The sequence below is a fragment of the Rhinopithecus roxellana genome, chromosome 20 (genome assembly GCF_007565055.1).
Source record: "Rhinopithecus roxellana isolate Shanxi Qingling chromosome 20, ASM756505v1, whole genome shotgun sequence".
Lineage (NCBI taxonomy): Eukaryota > Metazoa > Chordata > Mammalia > Primates > Cercopithecidae > Rhinopithecus > Rhinopithecus roxellana.
In genome coordinates this window covers 51,128,845-51,154,423 of record NC_044568.1, presented here as the reverse complement: position 1 = coordinate 51,154,423, position 25,579 = coordinate 51,128,845, and the positions used below count along the sequence as shown (strand labels likewise).

The following is a 25,579-nucleotide window of genomic DNA, read 5'->3' as shown; positions in this document are numbered from 1 at the left end:
GGGCACACAGGAGCTCTGCCTTTGCAGTGGTCTCTGTGCAGAACCTCCATCCTTGGGGATCTTGGAGCTGCCGCAAGTCCTGGTGCTCCTGCCACGCACCTGCACTTGGCTGCTCTCTTGCCAGTATTTTCATCGGAGCTGCCTCCCCACCGGGCCAGAGCACCTGGCTCTAATGCAGAGGAATCCAATCCACCAGCGGCTTTTCCTAAAAGGCCAAACCACTTCGTGGGCTGATCCTTTTTTTCTCTAACATGGCCAAACGGCCACCAAATGGCCGGGTGGCTGGGGCCAAAAAGCCCCTTCCCAGGACACACCCCAAAGCTCCACATCTGCAACCCTCACCTGGCAACGGCCTTTGGAAGGAGGTGCAGGGCTGATCTGTGTCCTGTGGTCAAATGCAGCGGTTCTCAGTCCTGGCTTTGCTCTCGAATCCCCTGGGGAGATTCTCAGGCCTCATCCCAGAGAGGCTGGGTTGGAATCTCTGGCATGGGGGTCTGGGCACTGGGATTTGCTGGAAGCTCCCCGGGGAATTCGGATGTGCAGCTGGGGCTGGGAACAAGCATCTTATCCATCGTTCAGGTCAGCCAACTTGCTGGTTAAAGTCGGTGAGAAATCAATCAACCAAATTAGTCATTTGACAACCAAAAATGTAAATAAGTTTATCTGATGCCACACGGAGATTGAGCCACAAAAGGCAGACAAAACCTCTGCTGGCTTCCTCCCTCCATGGAAAAGATCCTGGTGGAATAAGTCATGATGACTGCTCAGCTGGTTCTTGTACACGTGCAGCTTTACCTGGGGAAGCTGTTGTTGGCTAAAGACAAGGCAGGCTTTGTCCCTGGTCTACTCTAACTCTTGGGGTTTGGACCATTTCTCTGAGCATCCTGATGAGATGAACATCATTCATTCATTCAGTCGTGCCCTCAATTGTTTCTTGCCTATCAGGAACTGTGCAAAGTCACAAGTATATATAGATTGCTAGGACCTGGTCATCATCTTCAAGTGGGAAAAAATTATGGGAACACAACAATAATTAGAGCTAGAGTTTACAGTGTCTTCTTCTTTCTAAGCATTCTGCAAAGAACTTGCCAGAATTTACTGTGTCTCCTTCTTGCTAGGCATTCTGTGAAGAACTCGCTAGAATTTACTGTGTCTTCTTCTTGCTAAGCATTCTGCGAAGAACTTGACATGCATTCTCTCATTTGATCACTCCAGCAATTCTATTAAGTAGGATCATAGAGTTGATTATGATAATAGTTCTTATAACTATTTCATGATTTTATGATCATTTTCTGTAGAAAAATCTGAGGCTCAAAGATGTTAAGTAATTTGCACAAGGTCATAGCACATAGTGGCAGAGCTGGGATCCCCACCCAATCCAACTCCAGGTAATGCTCCTCACCCAGCACATCACTGCCTCTCACAGTGGCATGACCCACACACTGGTCCACTGTCATCAGGAAGCTGGGAATGAAGGAAGAGACTTTATTCCTGGAGGCAGGATATTTCCCTCCAAGGCTGCATGTTGCTATCGACTGATTTTCAATTTCTGTTTGTGCTGACTCCAGTGGAGATGGGAAGCAATGATGGGGCACTGAGAAGTGTCTGACAGCCTGGCACCCTGAAGAAAGCTCTGATCAGTTGAGTTTGCCGTTGTCCATTTGCCATTCCATGATTATAGAATGGTTCATGATTGTATGATCATGAAATGGTTCTAATAACTATTATCATAATCAGCTCTATGATCCTACTTAATAGAATTGCTGGAGTGATCAAATGTGTGAATACCCCCACCATGGTTGATTTCAAATGGCCAGCATCATATCACTGAACTCAGAGATGGGCAGAGATGTGCACGGTCCGCTCTCACAAGCTGGCATGAGTAGGCTCCAGCACTCCAGGGCTCTTTCCATTTGCAGGTCTTTTGAGGACCATTAGAGACAACTTGACCCTTTTAAAATTGTGGTTCATCCAGTAGTTTATTAGACTGAAATCCCTATAATGAAAGGGGCCATGTCTATTCTTACCATTGCATCTGTCTACCGCTCCTGGATTAAGCCTGGTAAAAAGTCAGTCCTCAATCAATATTTGTAGAGTTAATTCACTTCCAAGAGCAAGGGTCTCTTACTAGGGAAGCCCAAGATTTAGACGCTTACACTATAATATCATTATCTCAATAGATGTAGACAAATTAATGATGAAATTAAACAACCATCCATGATAAAAACAAACTAGCAAACAATATTTTTTAAAAGTAGAAATGAAAGGGAAAATTGTAAAACTGATAAAGAGTATCTTCAATAAACATCATATTTAATAGTGAAAATTTAGCAGCATTTCTGTTATATTCAGAAACAAATTCAGGGTGCCAACCATCTGCCATTGCCTGCTTTTGACATTTGACTAGCAATCTCCATCAATACACTACTGTGAGAACAAGGAAGAAAGGGGGAAGAATTAGAAAGAGAGAGACAAAGCTGTCATTATCGGTAGACAGTAAAATTGTCTGCAATGAAAATTCAAGAAAATCTACAAACTATTAAAACAAGTAAGTAAATTCTGCAAAGCTTCTGAAGCAAAGGCAAACATTAAAAATAAATTCATTTCCATCCACCAGTCATAACCATTTAAGAGTATGTAAGATCCCATTCACAACAGTAACAAAACTAAAGCTTAGCAATGAGTAATTTTCACAAAACTTTGAAAGACAATTTTTGAGACAATTGTAAAACTGTATTGAAGGATGGGGAAGACCAAACTAGATGGAGATAGATGGGAAGGCTTACAGATGGGAAGACTCAGTTTCAGAGGTGTCCTTTCTCTCTAAATCAATTTCTAAATTATATGCATTGACAATAAAAATTCCAGTAAGATTTTTTTAATGGCACTTGACAAATCCATTCCAAAAAAAAAAAAAAAAAAAAAAAGCAAAGATTTAAATCCAGAAAAATATATTTCGATAAAATTAAACAATAAGATGAGGGGACTTGCCACCAAGTATTAACACTTAGTATCCAAATTATAGTAATGAAGGCAGATAAATAATTTTTAAAAAACAGTAAAACATGCCCATATATTTATTCTTCGAGAGCTATTTATTGAGCGGCTACTATGTGGGAGGCACTCCTCTGGGTGCTGGGTATATGACGGTGGGCTGGCCACAGTCTGGGCCCACAGGGGGCTTCCATTCTCAAAGTGGGAGGTGGGTACTGATAATGAATGAAAGGATATGCCAGTTAGGCCTCAGGATTGCTGAGAAAACTAAATCAGGACGGTGGAGAGGGGGGAGTATGTTTGTTTGGACGGAGGGTGTCTGGTAAGATGGCATTTGAGAAGGGTCCTGAATAAATGAAGGGGCAAGCCATGCAATATGTCCTGGAATGAGGTGAGAACACAAGTGCAAAGGCCCTGGGGCAGACTGGCGCTCAGTGTGTTCCAGGAACAAGGTGGCCAGAGTGGCTGGAGCAGGGCGAAGAGGAACAACAGCAGGGCAGAGGGCAGAGATGCGTGAGGGGTGGAGCTGGAGCCCCACACAGGCCATGGAAAGAGCATGGGAAGGCGTCGGAGAGCAAAGGCACAGCCTGCTCTGGCTTTAATCACTCTGCCTGCTGAGAATATGGAGAGGGAAGTGTGCCAGCGAGGCCTGCCACGAGGCTACTGCAATGCCCCAAGCTCAAGAGGATGATGGCTTGGCCAGTGGTGTGGTGGTGGTGAGAGGCAGAAGTAGTTAAACTGGGTTATATCTCACAGGCAGGGTGAGTGGGATTTGCTGTTTTATTGTACGTGGGAAGTGAAAGCAGAAGTCAAGGCTTACTCTGGGTTTTTATACTGAGGACTGGAGTTGGCTTTAGCTGTGATATGCGACACTGGAATACACAGGCCTAGGAGGTTAGAGACGAAAAACTTTGGGCCATCAGAGTTGCCTATTAGTTCTCTAAGTAGATATTGAGTAGGCTGTTGTATAAACCAGTCTAAGGTCTAAGGAACACTGGAGGAGTGTGAGGGAGAGTGGATTGAAAGACTCTGGAATCTATGAGCAGTTGAAGGAAGGGAATGAGGTGGACATGTCAGAGATGGTAGTTGGCTATGAGATGTTTGGAACTGAAGGGGGTACGGTTATTGGTAACTTCGTGGTCTTGATTTGACCATGGAAGGAACAGATGAGGCTGTGTCAGGAGGAGAACGTTGGAAGAGATGTCTAGGATCTCAGAGTCTGGGATGAATCGCTAAGAATTATGACAGAATCAGGTTGGGAGAGAGTGTGAAACTTGGCCTGTGGAAGAGGTAGTTTTATAAACCAATGGGCTTTTAAATAAATAGTCCTGGGGAAATTGGTTCTCTAATGGGAACAACAAATTAGATTCTTACGTTAGATCATTTACAAAAATAATTTCCAGATAATTAAAAATCTACAAATGCCTAAAGCAATGTTTTAAATCCTCTAGAGGAAAATGTAGGAGACTATCTTTATGATACTGGGACAAACAAGAATGTTATAAACAAGATTCAAAACTCATAAGCCACAAAGGACAATATTGTCAGAGATGACGCTGTTGAAAATTTAACATTGCTAAATACTAAATAAAGTGAAGAGGTAGTTCATGTTCTGGAAAATATTTGCAATGTATACACGTGGCAAAGAATTAGGAGCCAAACTATATATAAAGAACTCCAACAGATCAATAAGAAATGAAAAACAACACATCAGAAAATAAGGATAGAAGATATGAACACGCAATCTACAAAAGAGAAAGCCTTACCACCAGCAGGCAGGGAAATGCACCAGCAGGCAGGGAAATGCACCAGCAGGCAGGGAAATGCACCAGCAGGCAGGGAAATGCCAGTCATAACCAAAATGAGGTACAATTTTCCACTCACTCAATAATTTGGCAGAAATGAAGCTGGGAAGAGGGTTGCGGATCACATTCTCTGTGAGATTTGGAAGGTGGCACAACCACTCTGGAAAACCAATGTCAGTCTTACCTAAAGTCCGGCATGTACCTACGCTCCACCTGGGACAGCACTTACAGGACTTGCCCCAGAGGAACTTTCATCCATGCCCAAGAGTGCCCGCTGCTCATGTGTTTGTAGCAGCAAAAAGTCTGAAACAATACAAAGAGCCATCGACAGGAGTGTGGGTAATTAAATCAGGGCCTATTTGCCCAACCGCACATTCTACAGTGGCCAACAGGAAAAATAGAGCTACGATATCACCAAGAATGAATCTGGAAGCATTGCGATATGCAAGCAAGGAAAATTGCAGAATGAAATGTGTAATTCGAAACCATTTATAAAGAGTATAAAAGCATGCAAAATGAACACCATTCCACGGTGTTTATGGATGAATACACTTGTGGTCTAGATGTAAAGACATGCATGGGCAAGGTGAACATCAAAATCAGGTTCGTGGCTAATGTTCGGAAAGGAAGAGAGGACCACGGGGCCAGGGAGAAGAATAGAGATGATTTCGAATACATCCGCAATGTTTCTTACGTCTTAAATCATATGGGAATAAACGACGGCAGAATGGTAACATTGCTTAATGTAGGTGATAAAGACATGATTATTGGCCACTTTATTCTCTGTGCTCATCTGTATGCTTGCAGTATTTCTTTTCTTTTTCTTTCTTTTTTTTTTTTTTTTTTTTTTTGAGATGGCGTTTTGCTCTTGTTGCCCAGGCTGGAGTGTGCAGTGGGGCCATCTCGGCTCACTGCAGCCTCCACCTCCCAGGTTCAAGCAATTCTCCTGCCTCAGCCTCTCAAGTAGCTGGGATTACAGGTGCCTGCCAGCACGGCCAGCTGATTTTTGTATTTTTAGTAGAGACGGGTTTTCACCATGTTGGCCAGGCTGGACTTGAACTCCTGACCTCAGGTGATCTGCCCACCTCCACCTCCCAAAGTCCTGGGATTACAGGCGTGAGCCACCGTGCCCAGCCAGTATTTCATAATTTTAAGAGAGACAGCACTTCTTTCTGATTGAGCCCATTCTTCCCTGAAGCTTTGTATTCTAAGTTTCTATTCTCTTCTCCAGATGTACAAAAGGTAAGTCCACTCCCTTCACATATGTGAAGACGTTATCTGTTCCCTTCACCACAGGCTCCCCAAGCTGAGATGTTCCTATGCCAGGGAAAAACATTCACTGAATGTTTTATTCAGTGCAATAAAAGGAATAAATGGATATTCCTTTTATCCCATTAGTGGCCATGGGATCAAGAGTAATGACCTCCTTTCTGATATTGGTAATTTGTGTCTTCTCTCTTTTTCTCTTTGTTAGCCTGGCTAGAAGTTGATCAATTGCATTGAGCTTTCCAAAAGATCTCTGCAGGTTTTATGGATTATCTCTGTTCTCCTGTTTTCAATTGCCTTGATTTCTGCTCAACTTTTTATTATTTTTTTCTTCTGAAAAATATTCACTGCTCAGTGCACAGGTGAGGTCTCCCTCCATATCACCTTTCTCCTTGGACATTCAGGAGACCATTCTTTTAAAGACAGTGCCTGGAAAACAATACAACACCTGGGTATGTTCTGTAGCTGCCCAGGGCTCACTGGGGACACTAGAGGTCTAGGAAGCTGTGCTAAGATAGGAGTCATTCTCGTAGCAGCCACAGCCCACTCTTTGCTCAGAATAAAGGTGTTGCTAGTTAAACACTCACAGTTGCTTTTTAAAAAATACTTGATTTCGACACAGGTCATCTGCATTCTGTGCTAGTGCAATCGGATTTCAGATGTGGATGAAGGCCTTTGCATTTGTCTCTGTGGCTGTCTGAGCCCTTCATTTCAACTTACTGAAATTCTTTATTTGATAAACACTTATTAAGCACCTCTTAAATGCCAGGTCCTAGTTGTGGGCTTTTATAAATGCATTAAGTGTAACTGGCTACCATCTCTGGAATCACTACCGTTCTCACCCATTTCATGAAATTTTCTTCTCAGTTTTGTGAATCTTACGGTTTGATGCAATAGTCTCTCTTCAGCCAAATTTTTTGCTTGTTTGTTTGTTTTTGTTGTTGTTTTGTTTTCTGAGATGAAGTCTCGCTCTGTCGCCCAGGCTGGAGAGCGGTGGCACAATCTCGGCTCACTGCACTTCCACCTCCGGGATTTAAGCAATTATCTTGCCTCAGCCTCCTGAGTAGCTGGGACTACAGGTGCGTGCCACCACGCCTGGCTGATTTTTTTTATTTTTAGTAGAGACGGGATTTCACTGTGTTGGCCAGGCTGGTCTCGAGCTCCTGACCTCGTGATCCGCCTGCCTCAGCCTCCCAAAGTGTTGGGATTACAGATGTGAGCCAGCACACCTGGCCTCAGCCAAGTTTTTATAAAAAGAGTGAGTAGCAAGGGCTAAGTGCAGAGCCCTGTGGCAAGCTATGAGGGACTTCTGTCCGGATGAACTCTCCTAGCCTAATAGACTCTGCACGTGTTTGCGTCCATATACACTACATCTCTCATACAGAAAAGTTTTAGATGGCGAGTTCTAAAGACAATGTCATGAAGCATCTTAACATATTTTTAAATTGTTTGCTACTTTAGTAGACAGAAAAAATATATTTGTTGAGCACAGATTTTTCTGTCTATTATGAACTTTTAGTGATACTGTTAAGGAGGAAGGGCAATCCTCCAAGGGCCCGGTTTTGGGGGGAACACTTGCCCTTTTTTCTTTTAACCTGGTTCAGAGGCTGAGGTTCCACCATTGTTTTTCATTTTTCATCGTCCTTCTCACTTGACAACAGAATCTCCCATTGTGATGGTCTTTCCATCATTTACCTCCCCTCTCTCCTCCTTCTTCTGTATTTTTATTTTCTTATACTACTCGTGTCTTCCTGTTGTTTTCCCACTAGGCTGCTTTATCAATATTTAGTTTGTAAATATTGATTTTCTAAATTGCTGTGCTTGTAGTGTTTAGCCAGCATACTCCATTTCAATGAATCACTTGTAAATCCATTCATTCATTTGTTGTCAGCTCTGGTTGCACACAGAATTGCCTAGTAAGCTTCCAAAAGTCACCTTGGCCCCATCACAGACCAATGAAGTTAGCATCGCAGGAGGCAGGGTCCAGGTGTGGACATTTGCCAAAAGTTTCCCAGACAATACTGTCATGTAGCCAAGGCTGAGAAATGCTGATTTCATAGATATTACTAAATGTTTCTATGATTCAAGATAGGGGAGGGTCCTGGAGGAGCGATAAGGAGGGCTTCCTGGAAGAAGAGAAACATAAGTGTGGTGGGTTGGATTTCCCAGAGAGGAACACAGCAATATAACCTGCCCCACAAGCCCCTCTGCAGCAAGACCTTGCCAGTCTTCCCTCTTGAACCTGGCGTGGGCAGGTCCTGTGACTGCTTTGACCAATAGAATGATGGAAATGACACTGTTTCCACTCTGGGCCCTTAACTGAGCTCTGCTGCCTCTCCTGGTAGATCCTATCTTTCAAGGTACTGGTCCATTTCACCTAAGTTATCAAATCTGTGGGTATTGAGTTGCTTGACTTATTCCTTTTATCCCATTAGTGGCTGTGGGATCAAAGGTAACGACTTCATTTTCCTTTCTGATATTGGTAATTTGTGCCTTCTCTCTTTTTCTCTTTGTTTGCCCGGCTAGAAGTTGATCAACTGCACTGAGCTTTCCAAAGGATCTCCGCAAGTTTTATGGATTGTCTCTGTTGTTCTCCTGTTTTCAATTGCCCTGATTTCTGCTCAATTTTTTATTATTTTTTTTCTTCTGCTGGCTTTAGGCTTGAATTTCTCTTCTTTCTCTACTTTCTTAAAGTGGAAGCTTTTGTTACTGATGTTTTTATCTTTTTCTTTTCTTCTTTTATTTTAGTTTTTGGAGACAGGATCTTGCTCTGTTGCCCAGGCTAGAGTGCAGTGGTGCAATCATAGCTCACAGCAGCCTGGAGCTCCTAGGTTCCAATGATCCTCCTACCTCAGCCTCTGCAAGTAACTGGGTCCTACAGTGCAAAAGCAGAAGCTTCTAGGACCTCTTAAAATGGAGGCTTGGAATGGGCACAGCCTCCTGCCAGCCCTCTTATTAAAGTGGGTTACAATCCCAGCCGGTTCAAGGAGAGGGGACTGCGCAGGGCTGGGAATCCCTGCAGGTATGGCTCGTTGACAGTGACCAACCTCCGGAACCATCACTCTGACCCTTTTCACAGCCCATCCAACCTTAGTTGGAGCCCAAACAAGAACCTGGAGTCTTCAAAGAACGATAGGTGGGAAAGGGACACATTGACTCCTCTCTCTTTGATTTCAGCCTCAAGAAAATGAAGTCTGGGATCTCCTTCCTGACTAAGGTGTCATCCCCACAGCAGCAGCAGCAGCACCCGGAATTTGTCAGAAATCAGAATCCCAGGCCCACCCCAGACACAGAGAACCGGAATTTGCATTTTAATGAGATCCCAGGGGACTGAAATGCACCTTAAGGCACGAGGAGAAAGAGCTCTAGACTCTCCACCATCTCAGAGAACTTGCAAACCAGGTTTGCAGAGCAAAACCCAGAGAATGATGGCAAAGGCTGCCGCCACCACCGCACAAAATCACTTCTAAGGGGACCCTGGAAATGAGAAGCAACCTTTCTGTGCTCAGACATACGTCCCAGCATATAAGGCTCAGATGCAGCAGGGAGAGGGGACAGCTTGGTTTCAGACAGTGCATTCTGACCACTTGCCCATAAAGGGCCCCTTCCAACCCAAAGCTCTGGGAATCCAGGAAATCCCAATTTAGATATGCAGCTTTGGAAACTGGCAGCAAATAGAGAATGGAATCCGGAAGCCCCTTGCCATTGTGAACGCAAAGTCTAGACACTGGAAAGGGAGCCACCGAGGCAGGAAGAAGTGAAAGTCCCTTTCTCAGCGATCTACCTTCCAGGAAGCAACAACCCAGCAGGTCTCAACAAAGCCCCGAGGCTGTGATTCAGCTACCCCTGGGGCAGGTCCAATGCACTGTTATCATACTCTGTGAGCCTCGTCCAAATACTCACACACCCAACCTAGTGCTTCCTCGCGATAACACCAGTAGCAGGAGCAGCCCAGTGTCATCCTGCACAAACAGGTGGTGTTTACGTACGGCGTGTCACCGAGAGCCATCTGACCAGCCGTGCCAGCCGGGAGCAAAGGGGGCTGATAAAGGCAGCTTATCACAAAGGATTAGCAAGTGTTATTTTCTTTCTGTTTGTTTGAAGTTCAGTATTTGGACAATCGCCGTGAACCCCAGTGTGGCCAGGGCCAAGTTTAACAATGACGGGCAGAGATTGCTCGGGGAAGATGAAATGACATGAGTGAGCCGGTGTTGTGTGGGGGAGACCTGCTGCAGGGATTTGTCAGGCTGGGTTTTGACGGGTGGAGACAACATGAGGATTAATGAACCGCTTTGGCTTTAGACAAAATAACCACGTAAAGTAAAACTTCTGTGTGCACCAGATCAGAGCTTCTCAACCTAAGCTGCATGTTAGAATCACCTGGGGACTGTTGTCACTTTGCCACACAGGGGATCCCCCCAAAGCAATGAAACCCTGGTCTCTGGAGGTAGGAGTCCCACATCTATTCCTTGAAGGTTCCAGTGTGCAACCTGGTTTGAAAAGTGGCTCCCCGGAGCGAGGCTTCCCCAGCTTTCATGTACATTCCAACCACCTGGGGAGCTGGTTAAAATGAAGATTCTGATTCAGCCTATCAAGGGTGGGGCCTTGGGTTCTGCATTTTTAACACCCTGCCTGGGATACTGGCGCTGCTGGTCCAGGACCACACTTGGAGCAGAAAAGAGAATTGACTGCTGTCCAAACGTCCCCAGCATCACCTCCAAATCATCTGTGAGGCTGTCAGAGGAGTACAGCGGTTCTCGTGGGTGGGGGAGGTGATGGCCAAGTTGCTAATTGATGGGAAAGAGATGAGCAGAGCTCGGAGTGAGGGGCTCCACTGCAGGGCCTTGGGTTGTCCACTCCCAGAGAGGCTGCTGCCACTGGGCAGAATGAACACGGCTGGGTTTTGTGAGTTAACCAGGTACGGATTAGAGAATAAAATTTTGGCCAGGCACTGGTGGCTCATGCCTGTAATCCCAGCACTGTGGGAGACTGAGATAAAGGGATTGCTTTAGCCCAGGAGTTCAAGATCAGCGTGGGTAACATAGTGAGATGCCATCTCTATAAAAAATACAAAAATTAGCTGGGTGTGGTAGCATCCCCCTGTAATCCCAGCTACGTGGGAGGCTGAGATGGGAGGATCCATTGAGTCCAGGAGATCAAGGCTGCAGTGAGCCGAGATCACTCCACTGTGCTCCAGCCAGGGCGACAGAGCTGGCAAGACCCTGTCTCAAACAAACAAACAAACAAAAAGAATAAAATATCATAAATATCACAACAAAATTTTAAAAATACATCTTTACTGGGATATGATTCACACACTATAACACGCTCCCATTTAAAGAGCACAATGCCATGGTTTCTAGCATATCTCGAGAGCTGAGCAACCATCACAACTATCTGGATTTAGAACATTTGTCACCTATAAAGGTGGCATTTCAGGCCACCTTCTTCCCATCACCTCTGGGAAGATTGCAGGCAAGAATACCCCAGTAGGAGTTGAAAGATTTGAGCCCCTGGTTGGAAGCACAGGGTGTCATCATATCCTTAGTAAGGGGAGGCTGTGGACACAAAGTGTGTCACTGACTCCAGGAAGCCCTCTGTGATGCCCCCAGGCCAGATTATATCCACTTTCCACCATGTTCTCAAAGCACCCAGCTTACCTGCCATTCCCATCACCCAAGCCAACCAGGCTGGGGATCCCACCAAGTCAGGACCTGTGTTTTTCATAAATCTAGCCCCAGACCAAGCCTCATTCCAGGCCACAGTAGGGTGCAGTACATGTGTGGGCTGTGAGCTTGCACCAAGACCCTCCTGTGCCATAGTGTAACGTCTGGAGACAGGTACAGTGTGGTCTGTCTTTGTCCTCTATGATTGTAGTAGAAAGAATGCTCAATTACCAAGAAGTCTGCATCTGAAGCTCACAGCCGGCACCTCAGTGTCCTCAGATGTAAACTACAGACAACCTCCCTCCTGGGCCATTAACCATCCAGGGCTTCTATAACCTGGGAGCAGTGAAGATTAGATCTCCTCAAGGATGGAGCTGGAGGCAATGAGTGGAGTTCAAGGTTGGAAAATTCTAGTTGGATATGAAGAAACAGAGATTCCCCTGATGTTGGAGGTGTCTTTTAGGTTGGTGAGTTCCCATTCCTGGAAGTATTTTAGGTAAATGCTGATCCAAGATGTTACTTAGGAAAAGAGGGTGACCTTGAGGATCTGTTGTAACCTTGCGCTTCTGTGGCGAAGCTTTTCCCTCAGGAAAAAAATGTATTCTTACTAAGCACTGACCATGTGGTGCTGAGTTTTGGAGGCAAGCTGACCAGGAGGAGAATGGTTCCACAGACAGAGTCGGAGGACCTCAAGAAAGAACAAGTTCATCTTAACCAGAAGCCCATAAAGAGCTCTTACGGGCCTAGGCAGTGTTTGCGAAGCATCTCAAATGCTGACGGTTCCCTGCTGATATTTTCACTAAGGGGTTTTGGTTAGGGTGGCAAAACTGAAATCTACATTTTCCAGAGTCTCATCAGTGGAAGCAATGGGGTGGAGATTTTAGAAACACATTTTAAAAAGAGAAAGACATGGTTGGTCTTGTGCTCTTCCCCTTTTCCCTTCCTCATGCCTGGATCATGGAATCCATCCAGTGACAAGGACCATGACAGTCAATTGTCAAGGATGGCAGAGCAGGAAGTCCCAAGGACATGGATCCATGACAACACTTTTAGGTGAGCATAATGGCCCTGAAGTATCTCCAAGCATTTATATGGGGAAAAAGTTTTTTTTTTTTTTTTTTTTTTTTTAAAGAGCACTGATACATTGATTTGTTTAAGTCACAGTTGAGTTTTTAATTGCAGCTCAATGCATTCCTAACTGAAAGCAATCATTTTTCCTGGCCCCTCCTATATGCAATAGAGATGGCAAAGATAAGAACAAATAAATTTGGCCACTTTCTGTGAGATTACACAAGAATTCTCCATCCTATTCACTATTCCAGGCAGACAGCAAATGACAGCTGTCTGCCTGGAATGTGTCAAGCCTCCCCAGCTTTGTCACTGTTGGCATGTTAGGCTGGCTGCTTCTCCGTGGCAGTGCTGTCTTGTGTGTTGTAGGAAGTTTAGCAGTACCCCTGGCCTCTACCCACCAGATTCCAGTAGCATCCCCCGCTCTCCATTTGTGACAACCAAAACTGCCTCTAGATACTGCCAAATGTCCCCTGGGGGAAGCATCTGAGAACCATCATTGTAGACATTATGGGAATTTGGCTTTGACTCGTGGGATTTTGAGCAGAGGAGGAACCAGACCTGACTATATTTTAAGAGGATCTCTTGCTCTCATGTGAGAATCAACTGTGCAGAGGAGGTTCAGAAGGGCCCAGGAGCCCGTGAGGAGGGTACTGAACTAGCGCTGGAAAGGCGAGGGGGCCTGTCTAGGATGTAGCAGGAGTTGACGGGAAGGGGTGCATCCAAGATAGATTCTTACGGTGGAACCAGCAGTGTTTTCTGATGGATGGGGAAGGAATGTGACCAAAACAGGAGACTGGGGGCAACTTTGAGCTTTTGGTTCCATGGAGATGCCATTTTCTGAGGTGAGAAAGGTCAAGGGTGGACCAGGTTACCAAGTGCAATCAGAATCTGCAGAGACTGGGGCCCCAGGGGTGCTGATATGGTAGCCGGGGGGCAGTGCACATTCTTCACCTTCCATAGCCAAGATCTTTACTTTTAACCCAGTTCTTAGCATCAAAGATCCACCCACACGCACAGGCCCCATGAAGGCAATCACCACATTCTACCATATGGCTTGTCTTTTCAGAAAATTCCTGAGCATTTCCCTGAAAGAGACTGAAATCCATTTTTTCAGATCTTTAGGCACAGTCAATTAATGCATAAGGTCAAAGTACTAATCATCTATTCACAGGCAATTCTATCACCAGGCCTCCAAAGGCATGAAGTGAACAGACCAGCCTGTGATACAGAATTCAAATTCTCCCATTCCCATCGGAACCCTGTCAGGGAGGAGTGGCAGTCACAGGCAGCACCTGGGGCTTGTGGGACATTGCTGTGTAAACCTCCACCCATCAACAGCCACCCAGCTGACCATACGGTCCCCAGCATGGAGTGGACACCTCCTTTGTTTACAAGTTGACACGTCTGGAATACACCCAAAGCATGCACCAGAGATAGCCATTCATTTATCTGCACCGCCTGTTTTCAATAGTCAGATTCTCACGAACAAACCTCGTTCACCCACACCAAAAATAACATGAACAGTTTAGAGGAATCCAGGCCCTACTTGGTGCTGCACAGTTTCATGCGAGCCATCACAGAGGGCCAAACCAGGACCTTCTTAGGTGATTTTACGAACAAGGCAGAATATTGATCCTGAGAGCTTCCCACGGGCTTTACGATGAAGACCAGCAGAGTCTAGCCAAGAGCATTTTCACAGACTAGATTGAATTGTGATCAGAGACGCCCTCATCATGCCTTTCTGCTCTTGGTGATTAAACCAAAGAGAATAAAGACATTTAACTAGACACAAACTGGAAACAGATTCTGGTTCAAAACCCACAGAGAGAAGAGAAAAATACAGCAGATTGCTGGACAGAGCTTGAGCCGCCTCATTCCACCTGATTTGACCATTTCCTTTAGGTTATTCTGCCAGCCAGGGTGGACTAGATTTGCCACAAGAACACACAACCCTCTTTTGTGCGACCTTGGTCTTGTTTTTCTACTGTGCTTCTGCGGAGAGCTGTCACTCCACCAGCATTCAGACGTTGCCAGCCACCATGGCAGAGACAAAAGAAGTCGTGGTAAATTGCACCCCGGACATAAAGCCTCCAGCCTGACAGATATCACTTCTCCACATATTTAGTTGCCTGAACCTTAAAGCCACAGAGAAATTCTACCTGGGCCTGGAAGTTGGCAATAGACCTGATGGTTATGGCAGTGACTCATATTTTCTTTGGCTGCCCAGATGAACACAGGCTGGTGGCTATTTTCAAGGCTGCATTATAATTATTTTATAATTGTCGTGATCAGTCCTAATAACACATATTTAGTGAATAGTTCCCAGGGACTGGACACCTTGCCCCGTGCTTTCTATTAATTCATTCTTTAATTCATTCATTCAACAATTATATACGAGGTACCTACTGTGTGCGGAGTGTTTTGACTAGCAGCTCACAATCATGATTCTTCTTTGGAACCACCCTGTGAGACGGTGTGTGAGTCAGGATTTGTAGTTGCAATAACAGAACCCACTTTAGGAAACTGATACAGAAAAGGGAATTTATTCAAGACTTCTCACATTGTCTGTGGGACGTGTGGAAACCAGGAGCAATGCCTAGATCCCACTGGAGGGCCCTCCAGCAAAGGCATCCGGGAGGCGTCATCACAGCGCTATGACCGGCCGCGGTACTCGTGACAGAACCCACAGATCCCTCCAGCAATACCCTCACCCAAGCCTGCACCCACGCTGCCTCCTCCTGAACCCGGGCATGATATGCTCCCACCTTCCTGCAAAGGGAGTTGGGAAACTTACCTTGGAAGCAGGAGGCTACAGGAGATGGATGCTGTTTACCTGCTGCTGGGAAGCCTAAACAGGGCAGGTGCTCAAGACAGGAAGTCTGTTCTGTGGACAACACAACCGAGCCTCAGGGAGCTTCAAAACAAGCCAACAAAACCAGCAACCACCCCCACCCACCAGGTTCCCCAGCTAGAAGGGGCGCGGCAGGCTCAGTCCAGCCCTAGCTGATGCTGAGGGGTATGGAGGGCTTAGATGAACATGGCGTCAGGTCATCCTGCCTGTGGCACGCATCCCGGTGAGGATTTTCATAGCAGGTAATTAGACGTGTGTCTAGACAGACCATTTCCTTCACTGTCGTTGCAACATCGTGGGTTCTCCAATCAACAAGTACAGGGAGCAAAGAGCAGAGAGCCAGGCTCGAAGATGGTGCCTTCTTCCTCACCTCTTCTCAGCCTTTGACCCTCGGGTCTCACGTTCCCTGGCTCCCTGGCTGGCTGCTGTCCAGTCTCCCTGGCTCCACCTGCCCCTCCCTCACTCTCAGGAGAACTGAGCTGCTGCCATGGAGAGGAGGGAGGTGCTACGGTGGGAAGGTCTTGCTCTCAGGTCTGTGCCTGGACTGCCTGGATTTCTGGTCTCACTGCCACCACACTAATAAGTGAGGATGTTGGGCAAATTCTTCACCTCTCTTGAGTCTCAATGTCCCCTTCTGTGAAATGGGATAAAGTAATTGATGTTTGGCAAAGTTCTGATTATTACTATTATTAAACGGGATGGGAACATGACAGCTATTTCCAAGCTGGGAGGGGCTTTCTGTAAATTAGCTATTTTAGGGTATCCCCTCTGAATGAAGCGTTTCAATTTTGCTACAGGCATTTGCAAATGAGCCCCCTGGTAGAATAGTTATGTTAATGAGTAATGCCATAACCAGGGGAAAGGAGTGAATGACGCCTTACTTGGGGACATGTTGTTGTTGTTGCCAAACCCAGAAAACCTACGTGCAACTTTGCCCAAATGGTCAGGAACGTGGATGTTGGAGTCAGACCTGAGTTTGAGTCCTGGCCTTGCCATTTTTGAGCTGTGTGACCTTGAACAAGTGTCTCAACATCTCTGAACTTCCATGTCTTCATTTATAAAATGGAGATAAGCCTAGCCTGTGCCTCGTGAGATTTGGAGGCATACATGAGGCCATTTGTAGAGACAGCCACACACACTGAGAGCTCAGGGAATGGTGACATTGCTGGAGAAGGTGAAGGAGAGACAGAGGAGCCACGAAGAAGATAGAAGGAAAGGATAGCTCTAGCTCACATCTGTGTCCATCGGGGCCAACTCCTCATGAAGGGAGGGCAGCGAGGGAGGGAGCTGACACTGTCCCTAAGTTGCAACAGACAGAGAGAGGGAGCAGACTCGACCATCACCTTGGGACTGGAGCCAAGAGGGAGGGGCTTCCTGGCCAGAGACGTGGTTGAATAGGGAGGCAGACTGTGCCACCGCTGTTCCAGACAGGGATGGGGGTGACAGATGCCCTGCCCCATGTGTCCTCCCACCCTGCACTCTTGCTGGAATATCCAGCTGGGGAACCCAGTGGGAAACCAGAGAGCAGGAGCTCCACTCGGTGCCCGGGCCAGGCTTCTGGGCACAGAACTGAGCCAAGAGAAGGAGAATGAATCTGGGGGGATGGGGCGCGGGGCACACAAAGGGGAACAGCCTGCACGACCTCTGCCACCCCCCTTCCTCCTGCCCAAGAGTGGCCTCCCACCGGACCCTCCAGAAAGCCATCCACTCTCCACCCCAACCAACCTCCCCACTTCCCTGCACTGCCTCCGCTGTTCACTTAGAGTTGTAGAATTGGTTTTAATTTGCATGGCATTTATACATATCTTGTCTCAGCTCTGTGGATGTCCAAGACAGCAAACCTGGGGTGGAAGGCTGAAACGTGGAGGTTGGGACGATGGCGCTGTTGTTTTGTTTCTAAGACCCCCTGCCCGGGTCACCAGCACCCAAAGGCTACTGCTATGTGCAGACTGGACAGGGGATTATTGTGGACTGAGGAGGAGTTTGCATCTCCAGCCCAGATTTCAGGTGGAACGCGGCAGAGGCCCTTCCTTCCCTCTCCCCTGTCTGCCCTTCTTTCTTGGGCTGGGCTGGCCACGAAGTCTCCACCTCCACCCCCAGCCTGGGCTGCTTATCACAGGGGCCTGAAGGACATCAGCCCACAGAAGGCTGGACAAGCCCAGCTCGGTCACCTTGACCCACTTCATTTGCTTCAAGGCCACGAAGCAAGGAACTCACATTTGCTCTTGAGAAGACGCCCCAGATTCTTATAGCAGCTTGTCCTGCCTCACTGTGAGCCACACAGATGAGCTGGACCTGCTGGCCCACAAGCCCCTGTCTGGTCCCACCTGGGAAGGGGCCTGGGATTGCCACTCAGGGTCACTGCTCACACGCTCCAGGAAGGCAAGCTGTACTGCTTGCTGGTCTGATGATTCTTTCTATGTCTTCAGTGAAAACATAAGGGGGGAAAACCTCCTTTCTGAAACAAACCCCACTATGAAAAACCCTAAAATATTTATTTACAGAAGCAGAAATTAAACATCTTTGCCCTTGACTGATGGGAGTAACTTTTTCATCTGACACAGACCGCTTAAAAAAAAACAGAAAAGAAAGCCATCCACCCTCCACCCCAACCAAGCTCCTCCCTCTCCCTGCCCTTGCCTCTGCCGTCCACCTAGAGTTGTAGAACTGGTTTTTATTTACCTGGCACTTCTACATATCTTGTCTCGTTTGAAGCTCACAGCAACTCTGGGATGCGGTATCTTCCACTGTATCAGAGGAAAGGAAATATAGCTCAGTTACAGGACAGACTCCAAAGGCAGGCGGGGGCGGTGACCAGCAAGTCACAGGGCTCACCCAGCATACCTGACTCTAGAATTTAAAACTGTCTTCTTTTTTTTGTTGTTGTTTGTTTTGAGACAGAGCCTTGCTCTGTCGCCAGGCTGGAGTGCAATGGCGTGATCTCAGCTCACTGCAACCTCTGCCTCTTGGGTTCAAGCGATTCTCCTGCCTCAGCCTCCTGAGTAGCTGGGATTACAGGTGCGCCCACCACCACGTCTGGCTAATTTTTTTTTTTTTTTTTTTTTTTTTTTTCCCGAGATGGTGTCTCGCTCTGTCACCCAGGCAGGAGTGCAGTGGCCGGATCTCAGCTCACTGCAAGCTCCGCCTCCCGGGTTCCCGCCATTCTCCTGCCTCAGCCTCCCAAGTAGCTGGGACTACAGGCGCCCGCCACCTCGCCCGGCTAGTTTTTTGTATTTTTTAGTAGAGACGGGGTTTCACCGTGTTAGCCAGGATGGTCTCGATCTCCTGACCTCGTGATCCGTCCGTCTCGGCCTCCCAAAGTGCTGGGATTACAGGCTTGAGCCACCGCGCCTGGCCTAATTTTGTATTTTTAGTAGAGACAGGGTTTTATCATGTTTGTCAGGTTGGTCTCAAACTCCTGACCTCGTGATCCATCTACCTTGGCCTCCCAAAGTGCTGGGAATACAGGTGTGAGCCGCTGTGCCTAGTTTTTGTTGTTGTTGTTTGTTTTTTGTTTGTTTTAATCAGCAGATCATTGGTCCAGGAGAAGCTAGTGCACAGGCAGCTCCCAAGCAGATGGAGGAGAGAGGGGTGGCTGAGAATTTGGCTGTGAACACACAGTGGAGGGGTACTGATATGGAGGTGAAAGGATCCTCTCATCCCTCTGCAACCACAGGGAGCCACGGAGGGCCAGAAGCCCACAGCACCCAGACTGGGCTCTGGGAAGTTCCAGCCAGAGCACCTGGTGTGGGACTGATTTCACCTGAGCAATGATTTCAGGTGGAACACTTGGCAGTACTGAAAATTGCAAGGGAAGTTCTGTGATTATGAGAGAGGCCCAAGCACCTCCCCACGCCTCTCTCAAGCATCCTAGTTGCCTCCATTAGCAAGCTAGAGCAGGCTTGGCCTGCAAGCCTCAGGCAAGCCGCAGCATCTAGGAAGAGTTTAATAATGGCGGTGTGGTTTCTTGCATTTATTTTTATAGCAGCTTCTGATGGTGATGAGAAATGACTATTTTCATGGAGGTCTGTGCTGTAAAATTGTTCTTTTAAAATAAGGTAAACTCAGAAAGTGAATTGATTTACAGAAGAAATATTAGGGGGAGGATAATAGTATAAATGGCACACACAGTGCCAGCGGGAACTGTGATGTGGAGGTTTGGAGAACAGTTTTCTTTCAACCAGATTGAGTGAGGGCAAATAAGACACAGCATGTATTGCAAGGATCTAATCGGTCATCAGTATGTTCATTTACGTTTTCAATTCTCCCCCTATTGCATGAGTTTTATTTCCCACCAAAGCAAATCAACACATACCTGGGGGGAGGGGGGAAGCAGGGGGCAGGTACAAATTAGAAACTCCTATAGGGGACAAGAGTCTTTTTGACTCTGACCTTCTGCCCTGATTGGAGACACTCTGAGACCACAGGTTGCTCTCAGCTCTGTGGACGTCCAAGGCAGCAAAACTGGGGGTGGGTGGCTAAAACGGGGAAGCTGAGATGATGGCACTGATGTTTTGCTTCTAAGACCCCCGGGACACCAGCACCCAAAGGCCACCGTGTGCAGACTGGATGAGGGTTATTGTGGGTTGATAGGAGTTTGCAACACCCATCTTTTCTCACTGACTCTTGGCCATCTCCTGGTCTCCCCAAACCCAGCCCTATCCTTGGAGAGGTGCACCCATCAGGAATGTGGAAGTCAGAGAACGTGGGAGGAGTGAAATGCAGGTGCCGGGAGCCAGTCTCAAGGAACGTGGTTAACAGAAGGCTCACATTGCACTGCAGGGCAGCAAGCATTTATTCACACTGTCCCTGCAGCAGTGGAATGAAAGCCATACCTGAAGCAGCTTTGTTTATAATCCGGGGCTTCATTCTAACTTTCTATCAATTATCACACACTTATCACACACTTCCAGAAAACCGTACAAACTCAATACCTAATCTCCGATTAATTACTGTTCATATATCTAAAGATTATCCTCAGAAATGCCAGACAATGCAACCACTGGTTCAACATACTGTAATTAAGTATTTTACTATGGAAAACCACACAGTCATTACAAAGCTAAGCCTATCCAAATGCACTGCTGAGAAAAATGACCACCTCCTATCGTTAAGGGAAAAGACCAGCTCGCACGGCATTTGCTCACCCAGCCAACAATATTTCCTCAGTGTCGGCCGCGTGGCAGGCATTGTTTTAGGTGCTGAAGATGGGGTAGTGCACAGCGCACATGCCAGGGAGGGAAGACGAAAGGAATGAGTGCACAAGTACACAGGAAAAGGAGCATTGCCACTCAGACCATGAATGAAACAGGATGTAGGAAGGAGTGACCGCGGTCCCCGTGGCAGATGGCTGTGGCCTCACTGAAAAGGTGAGATTGGAGCTGAGAAGTGAAGGATGAGTAAGAACCAGCCTGCGAAGATGTGGCAGGGAGGGCCGGACTTACCGCTCAGACGCAGGCCGAGCAAAGCTGCTGAGAAAGAATTCCGCGTCTTCCAGGACTGGAAAGAAACAGCCTTCAGCGTCTCCACCTGGCAAGACCCAGCCAGGTGTGTGCTGTTTCCACTAAGCCCGCTGTTCTCTCAGGATCTCGGGGCGGAAGAGTCATCCTTCTGTAGAGAAACAGAAGTGGACGGCACCATTTGGAAAAGGTGTTGTCTCACAGGCATGACAGTCACCTGTTAGGTGAGGTCGTCCTCACCCCGGCCGTATCTCTGGAATTAATTTCTCTCTGTTCTCTTGACAGAACTCAGCACCTTATTTTTGCCTGGATTGCTTAAACAGCTAAAACAGGCCTTTTTAAGAAGCATAGTATTTAAAACAATCATCCTAGTTCCCATGTCTTAGACATCCTCGTAAATGCCTACTGGGCATGACCTCCTCTTCACACGCCTCTTTCGGAGAGGGACTGAACCCTCCCCTTTCAGAAAGAAGGAACAGCAGGCGGCAAACAGCAGAGCTGTGATTTGAACTCAGGTCTCGCCAGCTTCAGGGAGGCAAGACCATTAACTTTGTACTGAAAGAGACGCATTTTTAAATTGAAAACAAAGTATGCAAAGAACTCATGGGAAGCCAGAGAGGAAACAAGGAGATGGCACGGAACAGCAAAAGAAGGATAGAAATTAGAAAAAGCAAAATCAGAAGTTAAAAATTAAAAATTTTATTTTGTGTTGAACTTGGGTTTTTTGCAGTCTAAGCGGCGGGAGCGATTCCTCTTTCTTTTCGCTAATGAGGCTTCTCTCCACGGGCAGTTGGAGGCACTGCTTTGGACGCGACATTTGACAGCCCCTCATTGGCCTTCCTGCCTCCACTCTGGCCCCTGCAGGCCACCGTCCCTGGCTGCCGGCACATCTTCCTAGAAGGCAAACGTGGTCCCGCCACTTCCCACGGCACATCTTCTGTGGTGCCCACAGGCAGCCAGGTCAAGTCCCAGCAGGCCCCAGGCAACCTCTGCAGCCTCTCACCCCCCATCCCTCCCTGCGAGGAGCCCCCATCCGTCTCTGCTGGGCGTGAGGTTTACTCTCCCACGCACCCCTCTAGAATCCCCTTGCCCTGACCCCTCTTCTCCAACTCAGGAAATTCTTGGGCTCCTTGGAGGGTCGCTGTAACATCGATAGCTTGTTCTTTGCCCCTGTCGCGGCGTTCCCAGGTCTGTGATTGGCTGTGCATGAATCTGTCCTCTCGGTTACTTCCAGGACTCCGTGAGAGCAGGGCCCGTGTCCTGTTCATCTGTTTCTCTGATGCCTCATTGGAAAAGAGCATGGGAGAGGCCAAAAAATGAAAAAAAAAAAAAAAATGACAGAACAGCTTGGTAAGATATCTCTTATGGGGGTACAGGATCCAGGGGAGGTGCATAAAGAGTTACCAACAAGTGTGTGGGATGGGCAGGTCAGGGAAGGCTTCCTGGAGGAGGCGTGGGCAAGATAAAGGTTGGACTGGAGCCAGTCCGTTAATGTGGTGGAGAAAAGAAATTGAGGCAGGGCTGAGGGTTCAGAGAGGTGAGGAACTCTGCCTCTTTGAGCGTGAGTTAGGGGATGGTGAGAGATGGCCTTGGATAGGTAGATAATGGTCTGGGGCCCCTGTTATAAGCTTTAGGCTTCATGGTGAGAGGAGCAGGGATACCTACAGGTTGTTTTCTTATGAGGAGGGAGTGGTGTGGTTGTTTCCATTTCAGAAAGGTCACTCTGGCCACAGAGGGGAGGATAGATTAAGAAGAGAGGTGGCTGGCTGTCATGTTTGGTTGTATAGGTTGGGCACTGCACAACTTTAGGGGTAAGATTTTCCCCTCCCTGGTGGCCCCTGGGTACTTGAGAGTGGCTGACATCATCTGATGGCAGAGACTCTCATTGGACAGTTGTCATGGCAAGTTAGCAACTGCTGCTGGGCATGGGAACACGTGGAGTGCTGTGGACACAGAGAGAGGGACATGTTGGTTCAGAGAGGCTCACAGATGCATCAACAAGGGCTCTGACCCTGCAGCTTTGAACAAGGCCTGGGGTGCAACCTGTTTGCCAGCTGGATACCTAAGGGTGGCATCTATGGACCACCTAGAGGTGGATTTATCATGAAGCGAATGCAGCTTAAGCTTCAGGACCTGAATTTGCATAGTCCTCTTCCATTATGTCCCCAAAGTCATATGTTTTTGTGAAATGTGCAAGATATTTTCATCACAGTTGGCTAAGACTGCTATCTCCTCCTGCTCTGACTTGCCCTCCATCACCTCTGCTGGGGGCATGAGAGGGGCCACAATTTGGCTAAGGGGAGGCTGATACCTGGATCCTGGACTGTGAGCAGTAGGCTGGCATTAGCAGCACTGCCAGTGCCATCAGTATACAGACACCAGGTGTGGTGGCTTCCAGCATGTTCCTCCTGCCCCTCGGTCAACTTCCCTGTATCGTGACATGGAGGTGCAGAGACAAGGGTGGATCAGGGAAGCCACTATGCCCAGTGATGCTGGCAAGAACATGGGCAGGTGAGCATGGACAAGGTTAGAAGCTGCAGAGCCTGGTCTCTGGAAAATTCCTCCAAACAGATACATATGGCTGTAAACAGAGGACTCGATTCTCTTGGACTCAGTGAAAATGGAAATTCATTCCCATCAGGACTACCCTCAGCAATGCAGCGTGTAGGATGATAAGTGTGCCACAACTCGTAAACATCACTTTCATGGGAATGGTATGTTTGATCAAGCTTGAGTATCCCACTAAAGTTGGAACTCAGAAAGAAAGGGATTTTGGAATATTTGAATAAAACAAGTGAGAAATTGCAGACTCCTAATTTAGATGTATCTGAAAGGTACCTTCTTTTATCTTAAATTTGATTATTAAAAAACAATGGATGACGTAATAGAATATGAAACAAAAGAGATGAACATGAAGCATGGCACAGATCTTCCAACATTGAGAAGCGAATTATAACTGAAAATGTCCACATCATAACAGAAGCAGAAGTTCATTAAGAAGAGGTCAGCTAACACGGCGAAAACCCGTCTCTACTAAAAATACACACACACACACACACACAAAAATTAGCCAGGAGTAGTGGCAGGTGCCTGTAGTCACAGCAACTCGGGAGGCTGAAACAGGAGAATGGCGTGAATCTGAGAGGTGGAGCTTGCAGTGAGCCAAGACTGCGCCACTGCACTCCAGCCTGGGTGACAGAGCGAGACTCCATCTCAAAAAAAAAAAAAAGAGGTCAGCTGGGTGTGGTGGCTCACGCCTGTAATCCCAGCACTTTGGGAGGCCAAGGCGGACAGATCAAGAGGTCAGGAGTTTGAGACCAGCGCGGCCAATATGGTAAAACCCCATCTCTACTAAAACTACAAAAAAAAAAATTAGCCAGGCATGGTGGCGCCAATGCGCCTGTAATCCCAGCTACTCAGGAGGCTGAGGCAGAAGAATTGCTTGAGCCTGGAAGGCAGAGGTTGCAGTGAGCTGAGATTGCACCACTGCACTCCAGGCTGCGCAGCAGAGTGAAACTCTGTCTGAAAAAAAAAAAAAAAAAAGGTCAATTTCAAATGGAAGTGATAAATTAGCACTTAGGTGACATGAAAACCTAGTTCAGGGGTCCCCAGCTCCACAGCTGCTGATGGGTACTGGTCCGTGGGCTGTTAGGAACCAGGCCGCACAGCAGGGTAAGCACCAGGTGAAGGAGCATTACCACCTGAGCTCTACCTCCTGTCAGATCAGGGGAAGCATTAGATTCTCACAAGAACTCGAACGCTATTGTGAACCGCACATGTGAGGGATCTAGGTTGCGGGCACCTTATGAGAATCTAATGCCTGATGATCTGGGGTGGAACAGTTTCATCCTGAAACCATCCCCCCCACCCACTCTCATCCATGGAAAACTGTCTTCCACAAAACCAGTCTCTGGTGCCAAAAAGTCTGGGGACTGCTGACCTAGTTATTGAAGAGAAGTGAGTAATATTAATATATTACACCAATATTTAAATTTCTTGCTGGTTTGATGGAAAATAACTGACATTCAGGTAGATAGGATAAAATCCACAAATAAAATCACTGATGACAGATTCAGTACTGTCAATTCAAAGAGCATGTAATGTTCTTAATTGTACAAGAAAACCTGAAATGACCTGAAATCTTACAACTCATATATGAAGGAAATCAATAGAAGTTTTCCCAAATTTGATTATAGTCTTGAATTTTTTACAACAGTCTCAGTTGTGATCAATGGGCCAGGTAGAAGCATAATTATGTCATTGTGAAACGAAAAGTCATTTTTTCTAAGCTAACTTCCAGCAAAGATGCACAAAATCACACTGTAGCCAAATATGCCACAGCAGGTACTGATCTATCTTCCTGTTCTCATTGTAGAAAATGATGCTGACAAAATTGTCATCATATGAAAAGGAGCTCCTTTGGGTATATCTCTAAGAACTTGTTTTAGAAATCTGGGTGCTTCTGTA

General features: G+C 47.0%; 1 long non-coding RNA gene across 1 annotated transcript; it reads right to left on the bottom strand.

Annotated features, from left to right (window-relative positions):
• Positions 1-15,642: 15,642 nt before the first annotated feature.
• LOC115895255 lies at positions 15,643-21,221 on the bottom strand. The gene is made up of 3 exons (XR_004055465.1): positions 21,098-21,221; positions 18,336-18,400; positions 15,643-15,686 (listed from the first exon to the last, which is right to left on the bottom strand). It is a non-coding gene; the product is annotated as an uncharacterized LOC115895255 (long non-coding RNA).
• Positions 21,222-25,579: the final 4,358 nt, after the last annotated feature.